Raw genomic sequence first — 18,663 nt, forward strand, 5'->3', positions numbered from 1 at the left:
AGAGAATGAATGAATGAATGAATGAATGAATGAATGAAAATACTGCTTCATGTTTTTGGCAAAAAAAACAACCCAAAAAATCCCTAAGTAGTTTACAAAAGTTATAAAATCAAAATATAGTAAATATAATAAAATACAAACAAATATCAGAATAGAATAAACAAAGTCCATTGTTTTAAAGTGCAAGTCAGCAACTCAACAGACTTGCCAAGGCCATTTTGTGTTGGAAAGGACTAGAGGTCACCCATTTCAGCCCCCTGCTCAGTACAGGAATATTTATTTATATTAGCTATAATATTGTATAAATTTAAATTAGGTAACATTAGGTTTTACTATCCGTTACATGGGTGGGGTGTGTGTGGAATATTGCTGTGGATTCAGGCTTGTGGGTGTACTATGCAGAATATAACATGTGACTGGGACACACATATTTATTGGGGGTGTATATGTTGGACTTTAGCAGGATGCAAGGTGAAAACATCAGAGAGAATATTTGGACCCTGATTCTCCACATACTGTATCTTCCAACTTTGTTTTCACAGCTGTGAATGAGAGATGCAGAGTTGAGTTAAACCTTCCTCATTATCAGCCACACGGAAAGAAGATTAGATTATGCCAGAGAAGGCTCTTTGATCTAAACAGACATCTTTCTCTCTGTTTTTTTTTTCCCTTGCACTGTTCTGGCTACATGGGGTTCCTCTTTAAAAACTTAACCATGTATACAAAATGAATTTTCGCATTTAGCGACTAAGTTGGGGCCAGTGGGTCCACTTAGCTGAATACCACCAACTGGGTAGAAATCACAGGGAAACCGATTTCACCCCAACATTAGGCAAAACTTCCTAACAGCCAGAGCTGTTGGACAGAAGAACAAAGTGCCTTGGGAGGTGGTAGGCTCTCCTTTTCTGGGCAGCTTTAAGCAGAGGCTGAATACCAGCTGATACTGAAGCTGTTTTCTCCACTGAGCAGAGAGGGTTGGACTTTATGACCTCCAAGCAGCCCTCGGCCCTATAAGTCTATGAAACCTATGTTTATTTAAAAAAGGATAAAGATAATGCCTCAGCCCGCTTTCACATAAGGCAAACTAAGGTCCACGGGCCAGATCAGGCCCAATTGCCTTCTGTATCTGGCCCACAGACAGTCCGGAAATTGCCGTGTGGATCACCAGCACGTATATTCTTTCCCTCTTCCTCTCATGGCACCGGTGGCGCCTCCCCCTCCCTCCTGACTTCTCCCCGCCCTGCCTAGAGGAGGAAGGGGGCTGGGCTTTGTTGGTGCCAGCAGCAGCAACGCTCAAGCAGCCGCCATTTTAAGCAGCCCCTCTCCAGAGCCCTTTTGCACATTGCCCATTGTTCCCCTGCCGCCGCCACCAGCCCCTGCCACTCGCAAGACACAGGTAAGCAGCCACTGGGGCTCATGGGGCTCTTGCATCATTCCCCCCCCCCAATGTAGTCCGGCCCCCCACAAGGTCTGAGGGACAGTGGACCAGCCCCCTGCTGAAAAAGTTTGCTGACCCCTGCATAAGCACATTAAAACCACAGCATACAGTAACCTGAGTTTGCTTGCTCGCTCTTCTTTCTTTCTTTGAATGTACGGTAATTTTCAGATCTTGAGACTGCAGTGATACACATTAAAGCAGGGAAGGAGCACCTTCTCCAGCCCAAGGGCCCAAGGGCTGCATCCCTTTGTGGGCAGCCTTCTGGGAGCTGCGAGTGGTGGGCAGCACCAGAGGTGAAAGTGAGCAGGACGATGGATACGACTCTTTCATTTGTGCAGTAGGCTACATTCCTAGCTATGCAAACCTTTAAGAGGCTTCTGTGCCTTAATTTCTCCATCCTCTTGTCCACACAAACTGAAGGCGTTATCACAGTTCAAAGCCCTCAAGGAGACCTTGAAGCAGAGACAGCAAAGGAGTGTGTGGCCTGGGGAGGGTCTAGTCTAGTGGGCCTGGAGCGTCACATCCAACCATTCCCTGGCCTGAGATCCCTTACCCTCTGCTGTTAAGTGTTCATTATTCAAACAAAGGGCACATGTTTAATTTTGATTGGATCTGAGTAATAAACAAGTCAGAATTCACTCTTTCCCTTTTTTGGCGCAGTTGCATGTTTTATTTCTCAGCAGAGTGCACAACAGACCTCGCATCGGCATCTCATTACCCGTTCTCATCCGACACCCTGGTGCACCCACTTCTCTTCGTTGAGGTTGAAGAATCTAAAAAGGGGGGCCGTACTCTCTGCACCACTCACAGCCAAGAGATGATCTGAGAATTCCTTCTCACGCCAGACCAACTACTGACTGTCAGCCGTGGCAGAAGATTTCCCCCCCCCCCAAGCCCCGCTACGGTTGCCTTGGCACTCCATTGAATGCATTGGCACTCCATTGCATGCCCACACAAATTAGCTGCTTTGCATCCAGCCTGGGGGGAAATGGATAGCTGGGAATACTATTAAGGGTGCAACAGCAGTAGCAGCAGGCCTAGCCCCTTGCACTGATGCTTCTGCTGGAAACCCTATTGTAAGCAACAAGGCTGTTGGTGTTCTATAGCTTGGGCACTAAAATATGTCCTTGTCAGTTCAAGATTCAAGGCCTGTTAATCTTCAGTCCTATGTATGCTCACCCATTGCTTACCTCTGAATAAACACACAAGGGATTATGCAGTTCATCTCCAAACTAGAGCCATCTAGTCCTTCCAGATGCAACTGGAGACCTGACAGAACCTTAGTCACTGGACTAGACTGCTAAATCGCTTTTGGCATGGCTCATAGCGACAAGCCGAGACAATGTTCTTGGGCTCCGTTGACATGCCCCAAGCAAGGCTGCGCTGGAAGCTTCCAGATAAGGAAAAATGCACTTCCATGGCAGCGTTTCAGTTTTGATCCTTTTTTAATCCAGTGGAAGTTCTCAGAGTTAATATGCCAATATTGAGAGGCTATAAAGGTAAAGGGACCCCTGACCATTAGGTCCAGTCGTGACCGACTCTGGGGTTGCGGCGCTCATCTCGCCTTACTGGCCAAGGGAGCCGGCGTACAGCTTCCGGGTCATGTGGCCAGCATGACTAAGCCGCTTCTGGCGAACCAGAGCAGCACACGGAAACGCCGTTTACCTTCCCACCTATTTATCTACTTGCACTTTGACATGCTTTCAAACTGCTAGGTTGGCAGGAGCTGGGACTGAGCAACGGGAGCTCACCCCGTCACGGGGATTCAAATCGCCGACCTTCTGATCGGCAAGTCCTAGGCTCTGTGGTTTAACCCACAGCGCCACCTGCGTCCCTTTGAGAGGCTATAGCTCAGTAGTAAATAAAGCACATGTTTTGCACATACAAAGGACCTGGGTTCTATCGCTGACTTCTCCAGGCTTAAAGGGAAATCCTCCACCTGAAGATCATTCTGGAAGGACCTTGCCAATAGCCTTCCTCGACTTCCTCCCGATGTTTGTGGGCCACAATTCCCAGCATCCTTGATAACTGAATTTGCTGGCTGAGGCTGATGGGAGTTGGAGTTCAATAGTTGGAGGCACCATGTTGGCTAGAGTGGATAATAACAGGAACTGTAGCAATTGTGTATATTCAGTATTAAGCATTTTTGTGTGTTTACTTACCATTTGCAGGTTGACACAGAGGTCCTATATTACTTATTTACATGTTCAACCATTTGAAAAGTGCTTGATTCTTTTCCCCTAGTTCCCAATAACATTTTTTAAAAAATCTTTTATTTTACAACGTGTGCTTTGATTAGGAAACAATTATATCAACATTCCCATTTGGGCCTGTACGGCAACCAGAATAAGGAAGGAGTCTTGGATGCAGAGCTGTTGTTTGGGGAGTTGGTTTATTATGTTATCTATTTGGCTCCTTAGCTTAACGTCCTTTTGGCTTGGCAGGCAAATAAAAGAACGAGCATCTAATTTGTGAGTTCCTTTCCTCCTTACACGCAGCATGACTCACATGACATCTCACATGTATACTTGTACCACACACAATAATTTATATGAAAGGACTGTCAACTTGCATGGGCCAGATCCAATGCGGTAGAAACCTCATGTATTCACTTCTCCTTTTACTTCCTGTGCAAGATTATGCAGCTGTAGGAAATATACCCTTGAGAAACTAGAAGCGCCCATCCTTGATGAACCAGAAGCAGCTATTTACTCTGTGCTAGCAGGACATGCTATGAAATGAATGGGTGAATGTGTGCTATAGACAAGACGCATGACAGTGCATGAAATGTCTTCTTTGGGACTGGAAAAGCTGCTCACTCGTTCACCCTGCTGTATTTTTTTCATGGGCTCAGTTGGGATCCTTGAAAGAGCTTTGGACAGACACGACATCCCCGTGGCCGTTGTGTCTGCTCGCTCAGCGGGAGTGATCGTGTCATTCCAAAGCAATTTCTTCTCCTGAACCTCCCTGTGCATGTGAGGCTTAAGATATCTGATCCACTCTAGGTGCATCCACACACACTTGTCTCTTCATGCCTGGGCACCAAAAATTTGTTTTGTTTTGTTCTTGGAACATCTTGCAGGGAAGAGAAATGTCTCTTAGAGAAACTGGCTGAATACAGGAACATCATCTCGAAGCCAACCTGGTTCTGTTCCAGTGGGTGCCTTCTGCAATTTGGCATGACCAAGTCCAGCCAGTCACCAGCTTGAGGAGGAGAGATTTGCAGGTTAAGGGTGGTGGTGTCCTAGGAACATTCCCGGGCAGCAGCAATGTTAAAACATTCACAGGGTAGGGCTTGGAAAGTCCCCTGCTTGAAACCCTCCCTCTGGCCCTAGGGTCCTGTTCATAGTCCTGAGCTGGATGAGCTTCCATAGGAACACAGTAAGAGCCTTTTGGATTGCCCAAAGGTCAGTGGCTGACCAGATTCCCATCGGAAACATACAATGATCTCCCCTCCTGTGGTTTCCAGCAACTGGTATTCAAAAACGTTCCTGCACAGCCATTGTGGATAACAGCCATTGACGGCTAGTAGCCATTCCACTATAAGGCAACTCCTCCTTGGATAAACGCACTGGAGAAGAAGAGTTTACTACCTGTAATCTCTCTGGTCAAAAGAGCAACCGATTGGGAAGATGTGTCACTCCTAAGGCTTTCAAATCTTCAGCGCGTCACTTCAGTATGTGCCCAGCTGTAAATTATTTCTGGCAGAATCAAGAAACGGTTTAGGTCACTGGTTAGTATACGGTGAAAACTGAAGATAGTTATTTATAACAGTTATGTTCCGATCAGGGAGACTGCAGCAAAACGTTGCAGTGCATACCCTTGCATCCTAACAGGAGTGCTCCTGTTCAGGGTTCCAGACAGCAAGGCAGCTGAGCATGCTCAGTTCTCATTAGGCTGCTGTTGTTCTTTAAGTGGGGGTGGGGCTACCCGTTTAAGTGTTTTTTCAAAAATATTTTTGTACTGCTACAAACTCCAGGGTTCCTCCAAACAGGTTGATAACTCACACTTTTCTCTCAGTGGCTTCCCTTTTAGCTGCTGTATTATCAGCACTTCACCATATAAGTTTGCTGTTAGAAGCAGGGGTGTCCTACAGTTCATAAATGACCTCCAGAGCTACAACTCTCAAAGCTCCCAGAGGAGAGGGATTGACTGTTAAATCACTATGATAATTTTAGCTCTGTGTTGGGTGGGTGTCTCCCAGTGGCCCTCAGCGCCACTAACAAACTAGTTTCTATGATTCTTTAAGGAGGGCATGGCAGCTCAAAGTAGCACGACACGGAAGCCGTGACCGTTTAAAATGTTAGGATACGAGGAGCTACCAATAACTGTATCTGATGTGAGCTGAAGACTGATATGATAGAAAAATGAATCCCTCACCCTACTCTCTTGAGATGATCTTTCAATGTACAGTGGTACCTCAGGTTACATACGCTTCAAGTTACATACGCTTCAGGTTACACACTCCGTTAACCCAGAAATAGTACCTTGGGTTAAGAACTTTGCTTCAGGATGAGAACAGAAATTGTGCTCCGGCGGCGTGGCGGCAGCAGGAGGCCCCACTAGCTAAAGTGGTGCTTCAGGTTAAGAAGTTTCAGGTTAAGAACCGACCTCCGGAACGAATTAAGTACTTAACCCAAGGTACCACTGTACCAGCTTCCCTTCCCTCCAACCATGCTGAAAAACCTCACAGTCTTAGGGATATATCCCTCCTCCCCCCTTTACACCAGAAGAGACAACAGCAGCATCTGTGCATTTTTAGGATTAAGAGCCACGTCATACTTTTATGTGGCTATTGGGTGCGCTGGTTTCCTCCCCCATTTTGTTGTGGTAAATGCATAACCCGCTTTCAATCCGTTTTAGAATGTTGTTGTTTTTTGCTTGGTTTCCATTTTTAGATCTGTTTGCTATGCCATGGGGAGGAAGGGCTGGGTATAATAAAGAAAACATAGGATGAGAAACAAACCCCAAAGTCATTGGGGGTGAGGGGAATCTCATGCACAGGGAACAACTTCAGTCCTCCAGGCTTCTCTGCCTGGCCTGTGGAAATCTCCTCAAGGGACAATTCTTCACCAGGCCTGTTCTGCATCCTCCTCAAGGGGTTCTGCTTGGCTGGAAAGTTTCCCTGAACTGTTGAGAACATATCTTGCTCTCTCCTACGTATGGATCGGAGAAAACCCTGACTTGTGTGGCTGGAATGTGGCCTACTACAGAAATTTAAGAGAAGGTGGGTGGGGGAGAGAGAGAACCTCGAAAAGGATAGTGTAGAGTTGGAAACGGTTCAGCAACCGATACATGATCAAGGCAATGGAGGAACTCCCCTACAAGAGAGGTTGCAGCGTTTGGGACTGTTTTGGTTCAGAGAAAAGGCGACTAAATGGTGACATGATAGAAGTTTAAAAGCTTGTGTGTTAAGTGAATAAGAGAAGTGTTTTCCCCCCTCTCTCTCGCAAGACTAGAACTCGTGGCCATACACTGAAGCTGAATGCTAGACAGATAAAAGAAGCTACTTCTTCACAAGCTATGGAGCTCGATCCCACAGGAGGCAGTAATGGCGCCCAACCTAGATGGCTTTAAAAGAGAATTAGAAGAGAGGGCTATTGATGGCTATTAGCCACGACGGCTCTACTCTGGCTCCACAGCTGAGGGAGCAATGTTCTGAATACCAGTTTTATGGAAGCCACAGGAGGGGAGACAGCTCTTGTGCTCGAATCCTGCTTGCTGGTTTCCCACTGGAATCTGGTTGGCCACTGTGAGAATAGGATGCTGGCCTAGATGCAGCACTGGCCTGATCCAGCAGGCTCTCCTTATGTCATTTATGGAAGTGTGTGTGTGAGAGAGAGAGAAAGAAAAGGAGTAGGCCTGCCCACTTTGGTTCCAGCCCTGTTTCGGTTCGTGACCAATGACCCCTGAGGGAATGCGGTCCTTGACAGAAGAAAAGTTGCCCACCCTTGTCCAAAGGGCCAATATTCAACGGAGGCTGGTCCTTCAGAGCCAATGGGGCACTGCCTCACCAATCTCTGTCTGCCTTCAGCCAGTCCCTGCCTGCCGGCCTTCTTGCATACAGCCTGGGGGGTGGGGGTGGCGATGCATGCCAGTTTCCCCCTCCTCAGTGCCAAGGCTGCCCTTGCAGAACTCCGCTGTGTGGAGGGAGAAGACTGGGACCAAACTAAAACTGAATCGGTTGGCTCTGACTGCCATGAACTGTGGCTCCACCCATTACTGGGCTCCCACTTTACCAGTCACCACTGCCCCTACTGTGAACCACCCTCCCAGCTTCTAGATCTGCTGAACCCTGGGCCTCTCAATCCCAACTCTGCCTGTGCTGTACCCAGAACAGGAAGCTCATGCCCACATCGCGTGATTGGGCCCTTCCTGCCCCAAATCGCAGATGGCCTTATCCACTTCGTGGCTGGAAGTGTTTGCTGACTGTAGCACATCGACAGATCCAGATCTGGTGGTTTCCCCCCCAGGAAACAAACCACTATCTTTAGAGGACAGAGACGTGAAAAAAACCAGAGGCACACCCGACTCACACCTCCACGGTGCTGCCAAAACAGCACAGCAGTCCCTCCTTAAGCCTGCTCCCTTAAGGACTTCTATCTCAAACCCTAGCCGCCTCTGGTGGTCAAAATATATCCTCTCCCATGCTGTGAGAAAGCTCCCTTTTTACAGGTACATACATCAGTAACTTGAAAATTGTCTTTCCAGACTGGACTCCTCGAGATAGTGTTGGACTCCCAACTCCCATCAGCCTCGAGCCAGTATGGCCAATGGTCAGGGATGATGGGAGTTGTAGTCCAACCACATGCTTCCCCGTCCCCCCAGACCGTTGTAATTTTCAGATGGGATTCTGCAGGTGAAGCTGATTTAGTGCCCCTGCTTAACAAACCCGCTTCCTCCAAAAGATAGGGGGCTTGTGAGAAGGGAAGCAATTTGGGAAATGCCGTGGAAAATGCTGGGTAACCCTTGCTTTCGTGCAATGCCATCGAACCTCTCCAACCAACAAACCAGAGTGAAGGCTCATGAAACAGCCAGTGCTGTCTATTTCCCCCCCCAAAAGTCATTCAGGATGAATGCTGAAGAAGAAGAAGAAGAAGAAGAAGAAGAAGAAGAGAGGAGGAGGAGTTTGGATTTGATATCCCGTTTTATCACTACCCTAAGGAGTCTCCAAGCGGCTAACATTCTCCTTTCCCTTCCTCCCCCGCAACAAACACTCTGTGAGGTGAGTGGGGCTGAGAGACTTCAGAGAAGTGTGACTGGCCCAAGGTCACCCAGCAGCTGCATGTGGAGGACCGGGGACACGAACCCGGTTCCCCAGATTACGAATCTACCACTCTTAACCACTACACCACACTGGCTCTCAATGAACCGGCTGTTTGGAAAAGGCCCCTATTGGAGACACCAAGATCCAGATAATGCAGCAACCCAAAGTGGCCTAGTTAGATGCTCTTTGGAAACCCACATGGCAGAGCATATCCAGCCCCTCTTGTTTATTCTGGCAATTAGAGACTTCCTATATGTGGAAGTTCTATTCTCAGCTGTTCTAGCAAATAGCCATTGATAGACCTATTTGCCATCCATTGGTTTAATATGTTTTTTAAAACAAAAAACCATACATAGCAGCCGTCATTACAACACCCCTTTGTCAATAATTCCATAAGCTGATTATGCAGCACATGAAGAAAGGCACAAACAAAAAACAACACGGCACTTTTTTTTTAAAAGCTACTCGTCAGAATGGCACCTGGCTATTTTTTCTAAACAACCCAGGATTCTCTCCCCCCCCCCCCCCCGTTGCTTTAGGTTTTTCATTTGCTACCTGGCTATTAAAGTTTCACAGTTGCCTCAACAATTAACCGGTTAAGGAAAGTCACAATCATTTTGCACAGCAATCGCGTCTGTTGCCACCTAGGGAGTCGGCTGCGAATGGAATCAGCATCCCGTTTTCCTCTTCTATATAGCTCAAATGGAAAGCTAGCTGAGCCAATTGACAACGGATGACATCTGCAATACCCTGAGGAACTTTGCTGTGATTTGGATATTTGGATTTCTAGCTCTCATTACAGTGGTACCTCGGGTTACATACGCTTCAGGTTACAGACTCCGCTAACCCAGAAATAGTACCTCAGGTTAAGAACTTTGCTTCAGGATGAGAACAGAAATCGTGCTCCGGCAGCACAGCAGCAACAGGAGGCCCCATTAGCTAAAGTGGTGCTTCAGGTTAAGAACGGACCTCCGGAATGAATTAAGTACTTAACCCGAGGTACCACTGTATTAGGGAGAGCAGAATCTTTGCTCTGTGTGCAAAACCCCTTGTTCCTTTTCCTATAGCCCCACCGCCAGAAGCTGCAGCCTCTGTTCCCATGTCTCAAGTTAAGGAGGAGACCAAACCAACTCCAGAAGAGCAGAGCAGGAGAGCAGGGAACGAAATCCAAGCGCAGCTGGAATGCTAAGAGAAAAACAGCTGCTTTTGGGATTCCGTTGCCCGCTGACACGCTGTCGTCATCATTGAAGAAGCTGGCTAGCCGCAGAAGGAAGGCAAGGTGGAACTGAGGCCTGGGCAAAGAGGCAGGCTCCGTCGCTGAAGGGAAAAAGGTCCCACACTGTCAACCCCCATGAGATGAGATTTATGCAAGGAGCTCGAAGACAGTTCCAAGAGCAGCTATGGCTTCTGCGCGGAGGAGCTGCTACAGGTCCTGTAAGAAGAGAAAGCCCAGCCAGGGTCAATAAGTCCTTCGGCAGATTCCTCAGCAACACGGCGCACGTTTTTCCAGAAGCCCCTCTTTAGTGCAAGTTGCTATTGTGTCCTGACTTGGTATCAAATGCTACCTGCCTGATTGTACTTATTTACCAGACTTTATTTGCCTGACTTTTCTACCTCCTGATCCAGTAAGGTTAGTCTTATGTTCTTATACTAAGGTTAGTCTTATGTTCTTATACTAAGGTTAGTCTTATGTTCTTATACTAAGGTTAGTCTTATGTTCTTATACTTTCTCCTGTATTTGTCTACAAAGGAAAATCATGGGCACCCTGACCTTTTTACACAGAAGCTAATTTAACTGCAAGTGGAACTTAAGCTCATGCAATCAAATAATGATGCCCTGGTTAAGACTGCTGGACTTTGGAGACCTCGATTCTACAAAACACCCTGCGTGGCCTTGGACCACTCTCCATCTCTCAGCCTAATCTACCTCACAGGGTTGTTGTGAGGATAAACGAGAGAGGGATGCCGCCTTGAGCTCCTTGGAGGACAGAAGTATCAAATAAGATAAAAGGGTTTAGGTTCATTGAAGAGACTGCTTAAGGAGATTCCGGTGGGTGGGGGTTTAACAAATTGGGCCGAACAGCTCGAAGGTTTTGCACAATGCTTGCTGTCCTTTGTGCTGTTTCTCCTGTGTCATCTGCACTGATCCTGCAACTCTGTTTGGACTAAGAATATGCAGACGGGTTAGAACTATTATTATTTTTGGATTAAGCAGTAAACAGATCTTGGAATATAAAATAAACAATATATTATTATTACTACTATTTTTACTTTTGTTATTGTTATTGCTATTATTACTGCTGCTGATGCTACTACTACTACTAGATTTGCATTTATAATATAAGGAGAGCACTGCAGGATCAGATTGAAGTTCCATCTATTCCAAATCTCCCATTTCTACAGCGGTGAACCAGCTGTCTCTAGGGAACCCGCAACCAGTACCTGAGTGCAATAGCCCTCCGCTGCTGTTTGTCCCCGCAACACCTGGGGGCTCTATTTAGAAAACATGGTTCATGGCCATGGGTAGACCACAGATTTCTGGAAAGAAAGAAAAATCATTTGAAAGCCCCCCATCCTATGCCAATCAGTTGCTGCCACATCTGCTCTCTGCAATTTCTTTAAAGTAATTAATGTGTTGTGTGAAGAAGCACTTCCTTTCAGGAATCAGCCTAGCCCAGGTGAGACTAGCAAGGGGGGGGGGAGAGAAATGAGAACACCTGCCAGCCTACAATGCACCAGTTGCTTGTGAGTGCTGCTAAGCAATGCAGGAAGGTGGAAGGGAGTTGGTTGTGAATGGACTCTGCAAGGGGAGGAAAATGCAAATCACAAACAAAACCCCAACCAATTTCAACATCACTTGTGCAAACAGCTTCGCTGGTAATTCTGCCTGGCATACATTAAATACTTTCCCTATTACCATGCCCCACCTTGGCAGGTGTCTATTTCTCCACCCACTTCCTAGTCCCTTGCTGGCACACACACTCCACAAGGAAAGGTGGTATTCCCACCCCCACCCCTTGATCTTCCTTCTGGCTGTTGTGCCACACAACTCCCCGCTGTTATTATGCTCCTGGGATGCAGCCAGGCTTAAAGCTCAAACAAGAGGAGGTAGATTTGCCAGGGTCAAATTTCAAATCTTTTATTGTTATTCCACTTCCTTGTAACCCTTTCCTCTGCAGAGCAGATGCATGCATTGTGCTAAGCGGAAAATTAGAGGAGGAGAGAATCAAGGTGGGGGGGGGGGGGAGAAAGACCATCATAGGAAAAGGAGTGGAAGGAAAGGACCATCTTACATTAGAGTCGGGTGAATTTTGCAACCCGCCCTGACCCCCCCCCCCAAAGGGTAGAAGCAGTGCATAGGAGGCGTGGGCAGACAAAACCTGTTGTTTGTGCTGAAAACACGAAGGCCAACCATTAAAATAATCCGCAGAACAAACTGCCTTCTCTCCCATTTTATTTTGGAACCTCCTACAGGGCGCCACACAACGAACGCAGCATCTATACTGCACACTGGTTAGACTGGACTCAGTTAGCAGTGCAGGAGGGAGGGAGGCTGCCCCCCCACCCCTTCAGGTGATTCTGTCCAGCAACTTTTCTCTCATTCACCTCCCTGGGGCCTTTTCTGCACGTCTCATGCCCAGCTGGAGAGGAAGGAGAAGAGGTTGGTGGGTAGAAGGCCCTCCCTGCTGCTGAATGTCCCCTGCAGGTATTCCTTGCCCAACAGAAGAAGAAGAAAATGGTTGCTTGTGAACAGCAATTCACAGGCACATTTCCAATTGAGACCCACATCACCCACAATCCCCATCTTTTTCTAGATCTAGGTAAATAAGCCCAGATGGACCAGTGGGGAAATAGTAAATGGGCCGACCAAAGTTGGCGCTGCCAGCTAGGGCTAAAGGAACGCATTCTTCCCCTGCTCTGTTCCCTCTGCTGCCTCCTCTGTGCTGAATCCTAGAATGTAAGCTGCGTGGGGCAGAGACCTCTCTTCTTGTTGTCCCTCTGCAAAGGCACGGTGCACATGGATGGAACTAGCTAGCTAAATAAATAGGCAGCTGGTTTAGACCACAGCGCCACGTGGAAAGTGTAGTACAACAATATCCACAGGGTCACATAGATTCCCCCATCTCTGTTCCAGCTTGTGTCTGTCAAGGGCCCTAGGCTTCCCTAGCCCTTAGGGCTTCTTCCCAGACCTCACTCAGGCTGTGCCACAAAGACACTCCTGTCTCTAGGTACTGGAAGAGATGTTAATCCCAGACAAAACGACAACTTTCCCATTCTGCAAACAATCCAGCATCTTTATTCTGCAAGCAAGATAATGGACTGGCAATAATATAGAAAGGGAAATGGAATCTGCCTCATCCATTTAGCTTATTATTGTCTACACTGAGGGCTTCTCAGCACTTAGCTTTTGCCCCGTTCCATCCAGGAGCTGTGGAGCTTTCCCCGTGAAAACCTGCTCTTTAAAGCTGAAATGGAGCCAACATCAATTTGGGTTTTCTGACGTTTGCTCTGATTCAACTTTAAAGAGTAAGTTTTTGCGGGGAAAGCTAGCGAAAAATGGGGGGTGGCACTCAGACACATGGCTTAAAGCACGGACTACGCCTGGAAAGTGCAGATGAAAGGAAAGTAAGGCTCTCCAGGGTTTCAGGCAAGGAACCACCCCAGTCCTACCTGAGGACACCAGGGATTGAACCTGGGACCTTGTGCACGCAAGGCAGAAGCTCTGTCACTGAGCTACAACCCTTGTGTACAACTGGCTTTAGCAGATACCACAACTGACCTTGGCAGTGGTGCCTGGTGGACATTGATGCTGATGGGGTGGCCACTGAAAATAAACACACACGTTTTTTTCTGTGTAAAGGCAGTGGAGCCACGTGGTCTTTTAAGTCAGGGCAAATGTACCTGCACCGTTTATACCGTTCTCATGTGACCACTGGTAAAGTACCGAGCACGTCAGCCATGCATCTTACAGCGAATAGTTGGTGGACTCTTCCACCACCTCAGAAAGTCAACTCTCTTCCAGCCAAAGGTCCAACTTATGGTTCCTCAATAAAAACTGGCCAGACTCCTTCAGGGAAAGTTTGGCCACAGTAACTTCACTGCACCTCCTATTCTCACTTCCATTTTGGACTAGAACGATAGCCATCCCTTCCTCCATAGTCCCTAGGAAGTCAGCTTGTTTTGTGCTCTACATACAGTATCTCCTGGTGGCAGTCTCTGGAGTAAGTCAACTATCACTTTCGTACACCAGGAGATTCTAACACCCTGCTGATTTATATTTTTTTACATTGATAAACCACCTTTTTTCCTCCAGGGAGCTCAAGGCAGCACGAACGGTTCTCTCCCTCATTGTCAAATCCCCACAACAACCCTATGAGGTAGGTTAGGCTGAGAGGCAAGTGGTCGGTGGCCCCAAGGTTCGGCCAGTGAACTTCACGGCTGAGTGAAGGGATTTGAACCCTGGCCTCCCCCACTCACAGCAGATCTGCACTGGTACACGATCTGTTGCTGTGCTGGTGCCTGCATGCTTTCAGGGGAGACGCTATCATTTGGGGCTGCCTCACAACTACGCCCTTCCTAATTTAAGTGCTAAGACAACGCACACCGCAAGCCTCCCTTCTGCTTCCTACTGCGCTGGAGCGGTGGTTTCCGTTGGGCGCAGAGGCAGCCTAACTCAAAGAACACAAAGGGGTGCTGCAATCCTGTGCAGGGTTATTTGGGACTGAGTCCCACTGAGCACCTCAGCCCTTTCCCCTGAAGTAAATGCACAGAGGATTAGGCTGTAAGTAGTGGGTGGGTCAAAGGACTGATAAGGGACAGAAAGGAACCCAATCCTCATCTTTCCATTCACCGCTCCACCTGCAGAACCATCCACTTGCACCCAAAGCCATCTCAAAACAGTGCCCAAACAGCTCTTTAACTCCCCCAAGGTCAAAAGTCAATTTTGGCTGTGTGTTCAAGTGTGCACACACACAAAAATCTCCAGAGACACAAAAATACACATGTCAGCAGAACAGCAAATGCCAATTCCCCATCCCCCCATTTCCTCTTTTTTTAAATAGAAAAATAAATCCATAACTGCTTTTTGAACCTGTGGAAACACAACCAACTTGTTGCCGCCATTGTCCTCAAAACCCACAAGGTCACCTCATTTTGTTGTTACAGATCGAAACCGTTGGCCGCACTTCTGAAAACATAAACCACCTCGATCGGAAGTCTCGGTTGTGCATCTGAATTCCGATTCAGAGAACCAAGCATGTGATCCAAATACAAGGGTCACAATGGACTGACTCCTCTGTAGGTTTGCCGCCTTTTGCTACAGGACTCTGGTAAGCTGAACGGCCACCAGATACTGAAGCATTGTTTAACAGGTGGAATTTCCCCTTCTTCCTCGCTCTCTCTCTCTCTCTCTCTCTCTCTCTCTCTCTCTCTCTCTCTCTGCTGGACACATTTCCCCTCCTAAATTTCTGTGTGTCAGCCTGCCACTGAAGGCACCAGAAGTGATCCAATTAAAACAGGGGGAACCCACGAATTCTCGATTGGAAAAGGAGCAGCTCACCAATATTTGAAATCCAGCCTCTTTAGCAAGCGGGTTGCTGAAAATAATTGGGGAGAGGAACCATCTCTCTGTGTGGGGGTCCCAGCTCATCCAATAGGGGCTTTCCCAGGAAGCAAAGCAGCCCAAACGACTAGGCAACGAAGGGTGGTCTTCAACTCTGAGCAGACGTGTTGAAATTAACAGAGCTAACTTAGTCATGCTCCTTAGTTTTGGTAGGTCTACTCTGAATGAAACAATAGCTGAATCCCACCCTAATGCATCAGTCATGGCTGAAAGGATCTGCTCCATTAGCCACTGCATGCCCATGGTATGGTCCAAAGGTACAAGAGGCAGGTCCAAGTCTGGGCAGTGACTGAATGAGAGAGCATGTGGGAAACACATGCAATGCTGCCTTGGGTTCCACAGTGGAAGAAAGGCAGGAAGTAAGTAAATAAGCAACAACTTCAGACAACGAAGCTATTAAAAACAACAAAGAAGCAGTAACAGCTTTTCTTGGCATAGAAACTCCAGGGCGGGGGAAGGTTCACCTGTTGATTTCTGCCTGCTATGCAGGTGTTGAAAAGCTGCAGGACCTCAATGCATTAAAAAAAAAGGACTGGTAGGTTTACCTAAATGGAGTGCAAACAGCAGCTTCGAGGGGAAGCAACCTCCACCTGAAAACAGCAGAGAGGGGGATTTTTAGGGCCAATCCAGGCGTTTTCCTTCAGATACTGCTGTCCCACTCTTTCTCCTCCAGAGATTCCCTATGCTCTGAAAATCCTAAAAGGAGAGCTGCATCGACATCACAGAGAAGCGCTGGATTTGTTTATCCGGGAGGAGAAAGAGTGGAACAGCAATACTCGGAGGAGAAGGCCACATGGAACTAAAGGGGGCACAAGAGGTTCACAATCCACATTAAGCCTGAGGTATGAAAGAGGGACCCTTAGTTATTCTTTTATTCTATGCTTCAGTGTAATTTCAAGATTCTTGTGCTGCGCAGGCGGTTGGGCTTAATCTTCTCCAGGGAGCACCCCTTCCCACCCCTAAAATTATGATCCTTATAAAAGGGCAAACCTCCCTTTCCCCACAGTCCTGGTTCAGATCCTCACCACCCCTCAAAGAATGCCGAGAAAGAAATATAGAAAACCTGATCATCCGTCTCTCAACATATTGTTTGGCCCTCAACCCTGAAAAGTATGGAACAAAGAGGACTTTTTTTGGTGGGGGGGGTGTACCTTCAGTTCTTGCAGAAACCCAGACTTGGCCCAGAATATTTCCTGTTAATTTTGATACCTTGGAACATCTTGCGCCACGGGGGAATAAAACACACCTTAGGAGTTGTAGTAACATTTCCTTCTTCCAGTCATATTTTCCTCAAACCCACTGCCACTATCCCCAGTTTTTACAAATGGATAGTTTGGGGGGGGGGGAAGGTTGTGGCCTGCCTGAGACCACCCAGCATTCTTCTGTCAAAACTGGGATCTCTCTGTTCCAAGCAGAGATGCGGATCCCTGCTCTCCCACTCTTGGCACCAGTTTAGGTTAGGGAGGGGAGTATTTTGCGGCTTTGAGAAATGCAAGGTTCTTGGGAGGAAACTGCCCCTTGCTTCCTAGCCACCACACCCAATTCCTTTTGCCAATTTGCCAATGCCACCAGTTGAGGACGCCTGGCTTGATGAAACCAGAGGCAATGACAAGGTAAAGGACCTACCTGCTGCATTTCTGCCTGTTGCATCTCTTAAAAGCACAGTATGGGGGGGGGGTGGAAGGGTGGTGGCAGCAAACTGGGTCTTTGGCCCGGATGAAATAAAGCCTAGTTTCGCCCCTGCTTTCGCTTGGATCCTGCTCTCTTCCTAGTTCTTTGGCCTCACTGTGTGCACTGCTTCCTTAGCACAGGCCACACCCTGTCTGTGGGGTTCAAGGCAATTACTTTCCTCCACTCGCACCCCCCCCCTCCCCTGATCAACCACACCATCCTGTTACCTGTGTATTTCTGGCCTGACCATTAAAATGTTGTGATGAATGTGCAAGTCTTTTGAGTTGCTCCGGGTAAGAATAATGTGTGGAGACACTCCAGTGGAGTTTAACCTCTCTCTCTCTCTCTCTCCCCTATACCTGTGCAGAAACAGGTGTGAGGTGCCAGCCCTCCTGGTGCCCCCTCTCTCCTACCCAGGCGCGCATCACCCACCTCTCACCTGCCAGTCTGTGGAAGCGGGGCGTCCAAGTGCCCTCGCTCAGCTTTGCGTGCCGCGGATCCAGACCACGGCACAAGAGCCAGGCACGTCGCGAGGGAACCTGCCTGCCCGCCCGCCTAATGGGCAAGTCGAGGCACGGCCCGGCCAGGCTGCGTGGGCACAGCTCTGAGAAGCGTGCCAGCCTGTGCGCCCCGGCCCTTTCTGCGCTGCTCCTCGCGGAGGCTACTTTATGCAGAGAGGACCAGCGAATTGCCCCCTTCCTTCCTCTCCTGGGAAGGCCGCCGCAGCCAATCAGGGCTCGGGAAAGCCTGGAATCCACCCCCCCCCCGCGCGCGTACACACATACAAAGACACACTCGCCTCCTCCAAACGAACTTCTCCTTTGCTCTCGCAACCGTCGAGTCACTTTCGCTTTTGGTCTTGCTATTGCTAAATCTCTCCCGGGCCGGGCCTGCTGCTTGCTCCGCCTCAAGTGCTACTGGTTTCTCTCACCCATTTCCAGTGCTCACCCTACTCCAGAGTAGGACAGACACTCAGACGCGCGAGCGCAAACACACTCCGTCCCCAAGACGTCTGGCACTTCCTGCAGACCGACCTGTGTCAAAAGTGTCTTGTGCCCAAGTTCTTCTAATACAAAGCAATCCAAGAAGCACCGCGCCGCGCCCCCTACCCCGAAATAATAACTGGAATCGCAAACCATTTGCTAGCTTCTCAACAGGCCCCAAACCAGCTGCTTGTGGTTGTGTGGTGGTTGCCAAGACTAGGGCCTGGGTTCAAATCCACACTCCGCCAGGAAGGTCAATCGGTGGGGCTAGGTTGGGTCTGTTTCTCAACCTAACCTACCACACAGGGTTGTTGTGAATATAAAATAGAGCGGGAGAATAATGAAAGGCACCGTAAAATTGTAATAATTGAAAATGGTAATGGTAAGGTCTGTCGTGCTTTGGTGCAAACCCCAGACAGTTGGTGTCAGAGGATTATGCCTCAGTCTGTCGGTTTGCAATGTTATTTCCCCCTGGATGGGAGTAAGCCCTACTGAACTCAGCAGGACTTCGCTGGAGCCATACACAGGTTCACCGCAGTGTTAGTCACCTTGCCATTCAGTGGGAGTAAGCTGGAGCCAGAGAAAATGATAATAAATGTACAGTGGTACCTCGGGTTAAGAACTTAATTCATTCCAGAGGTCCGTTCTTAACCTGAAACTGTTCTTAACCTGAAGCACCACT

The 18,663-nt window shown here is 48.1% G+C and overlaps 2 long non-coding RNA genes across 4 annotated transcripts; both read right to left on the reverse strand.

Moving 5' to 3' along the window:
* Positions 1–93: 93 nt before the first annotated feature.
* LOC310838197 lies at positions 94–17,669 on the reverse strand. Of its 3 annotated transcripts, XR_014560788.1 has the most exons (4): positions 17,438–17,669; positions 6,221–6,366; positions 5,032–5,139; positions 3,812–4,642 (listed from the first exon to the last, which is right to left on the reverse strand). It is a non-coding gene; the product is annotated as an uncharacterized lncRNA (long non-coding RNA). The 3 variants fall into 3 exon arrangements; XR_014560787.1 differs by lacking the exons at positions 3,812–4,642; positions 17,438–17,669 and adding an exon at positions 94–542 and having other exon boundaries at positions 6,221–7,077; XR_014560789.1 differs by lacking the exon at positions 17,438–17,669 and having other exon boundaries at positions 6,221–7,077.
* Positions 9,011–10,308, reverse strand: LOC310838265. Its single transcript, XR_014560869.1, has 2 exons — positions 9,709–10,308; positions 9,011–9,497 (listed from the first exon to the last, which is right to left on the reverse strand). It is a non-coding gene; the product is annotated as an uncharacterized lncRNA (long non-coding RNA).
* Positions 17,670–18,663: the final 994 nt, after the last annotated feature.

This window comes from Podarcis gaigeae (assembly GCF_964106915.1).
Source record: "Podarcis gaigeae genome assembly, chromosome: 2".
Taxonomy (NCBI): Eukaryota; Metazoa; Chordata; class Lepidosauria; order Squamata; family Lacertidae; genus Podarcis; species Podarcis gaigeae.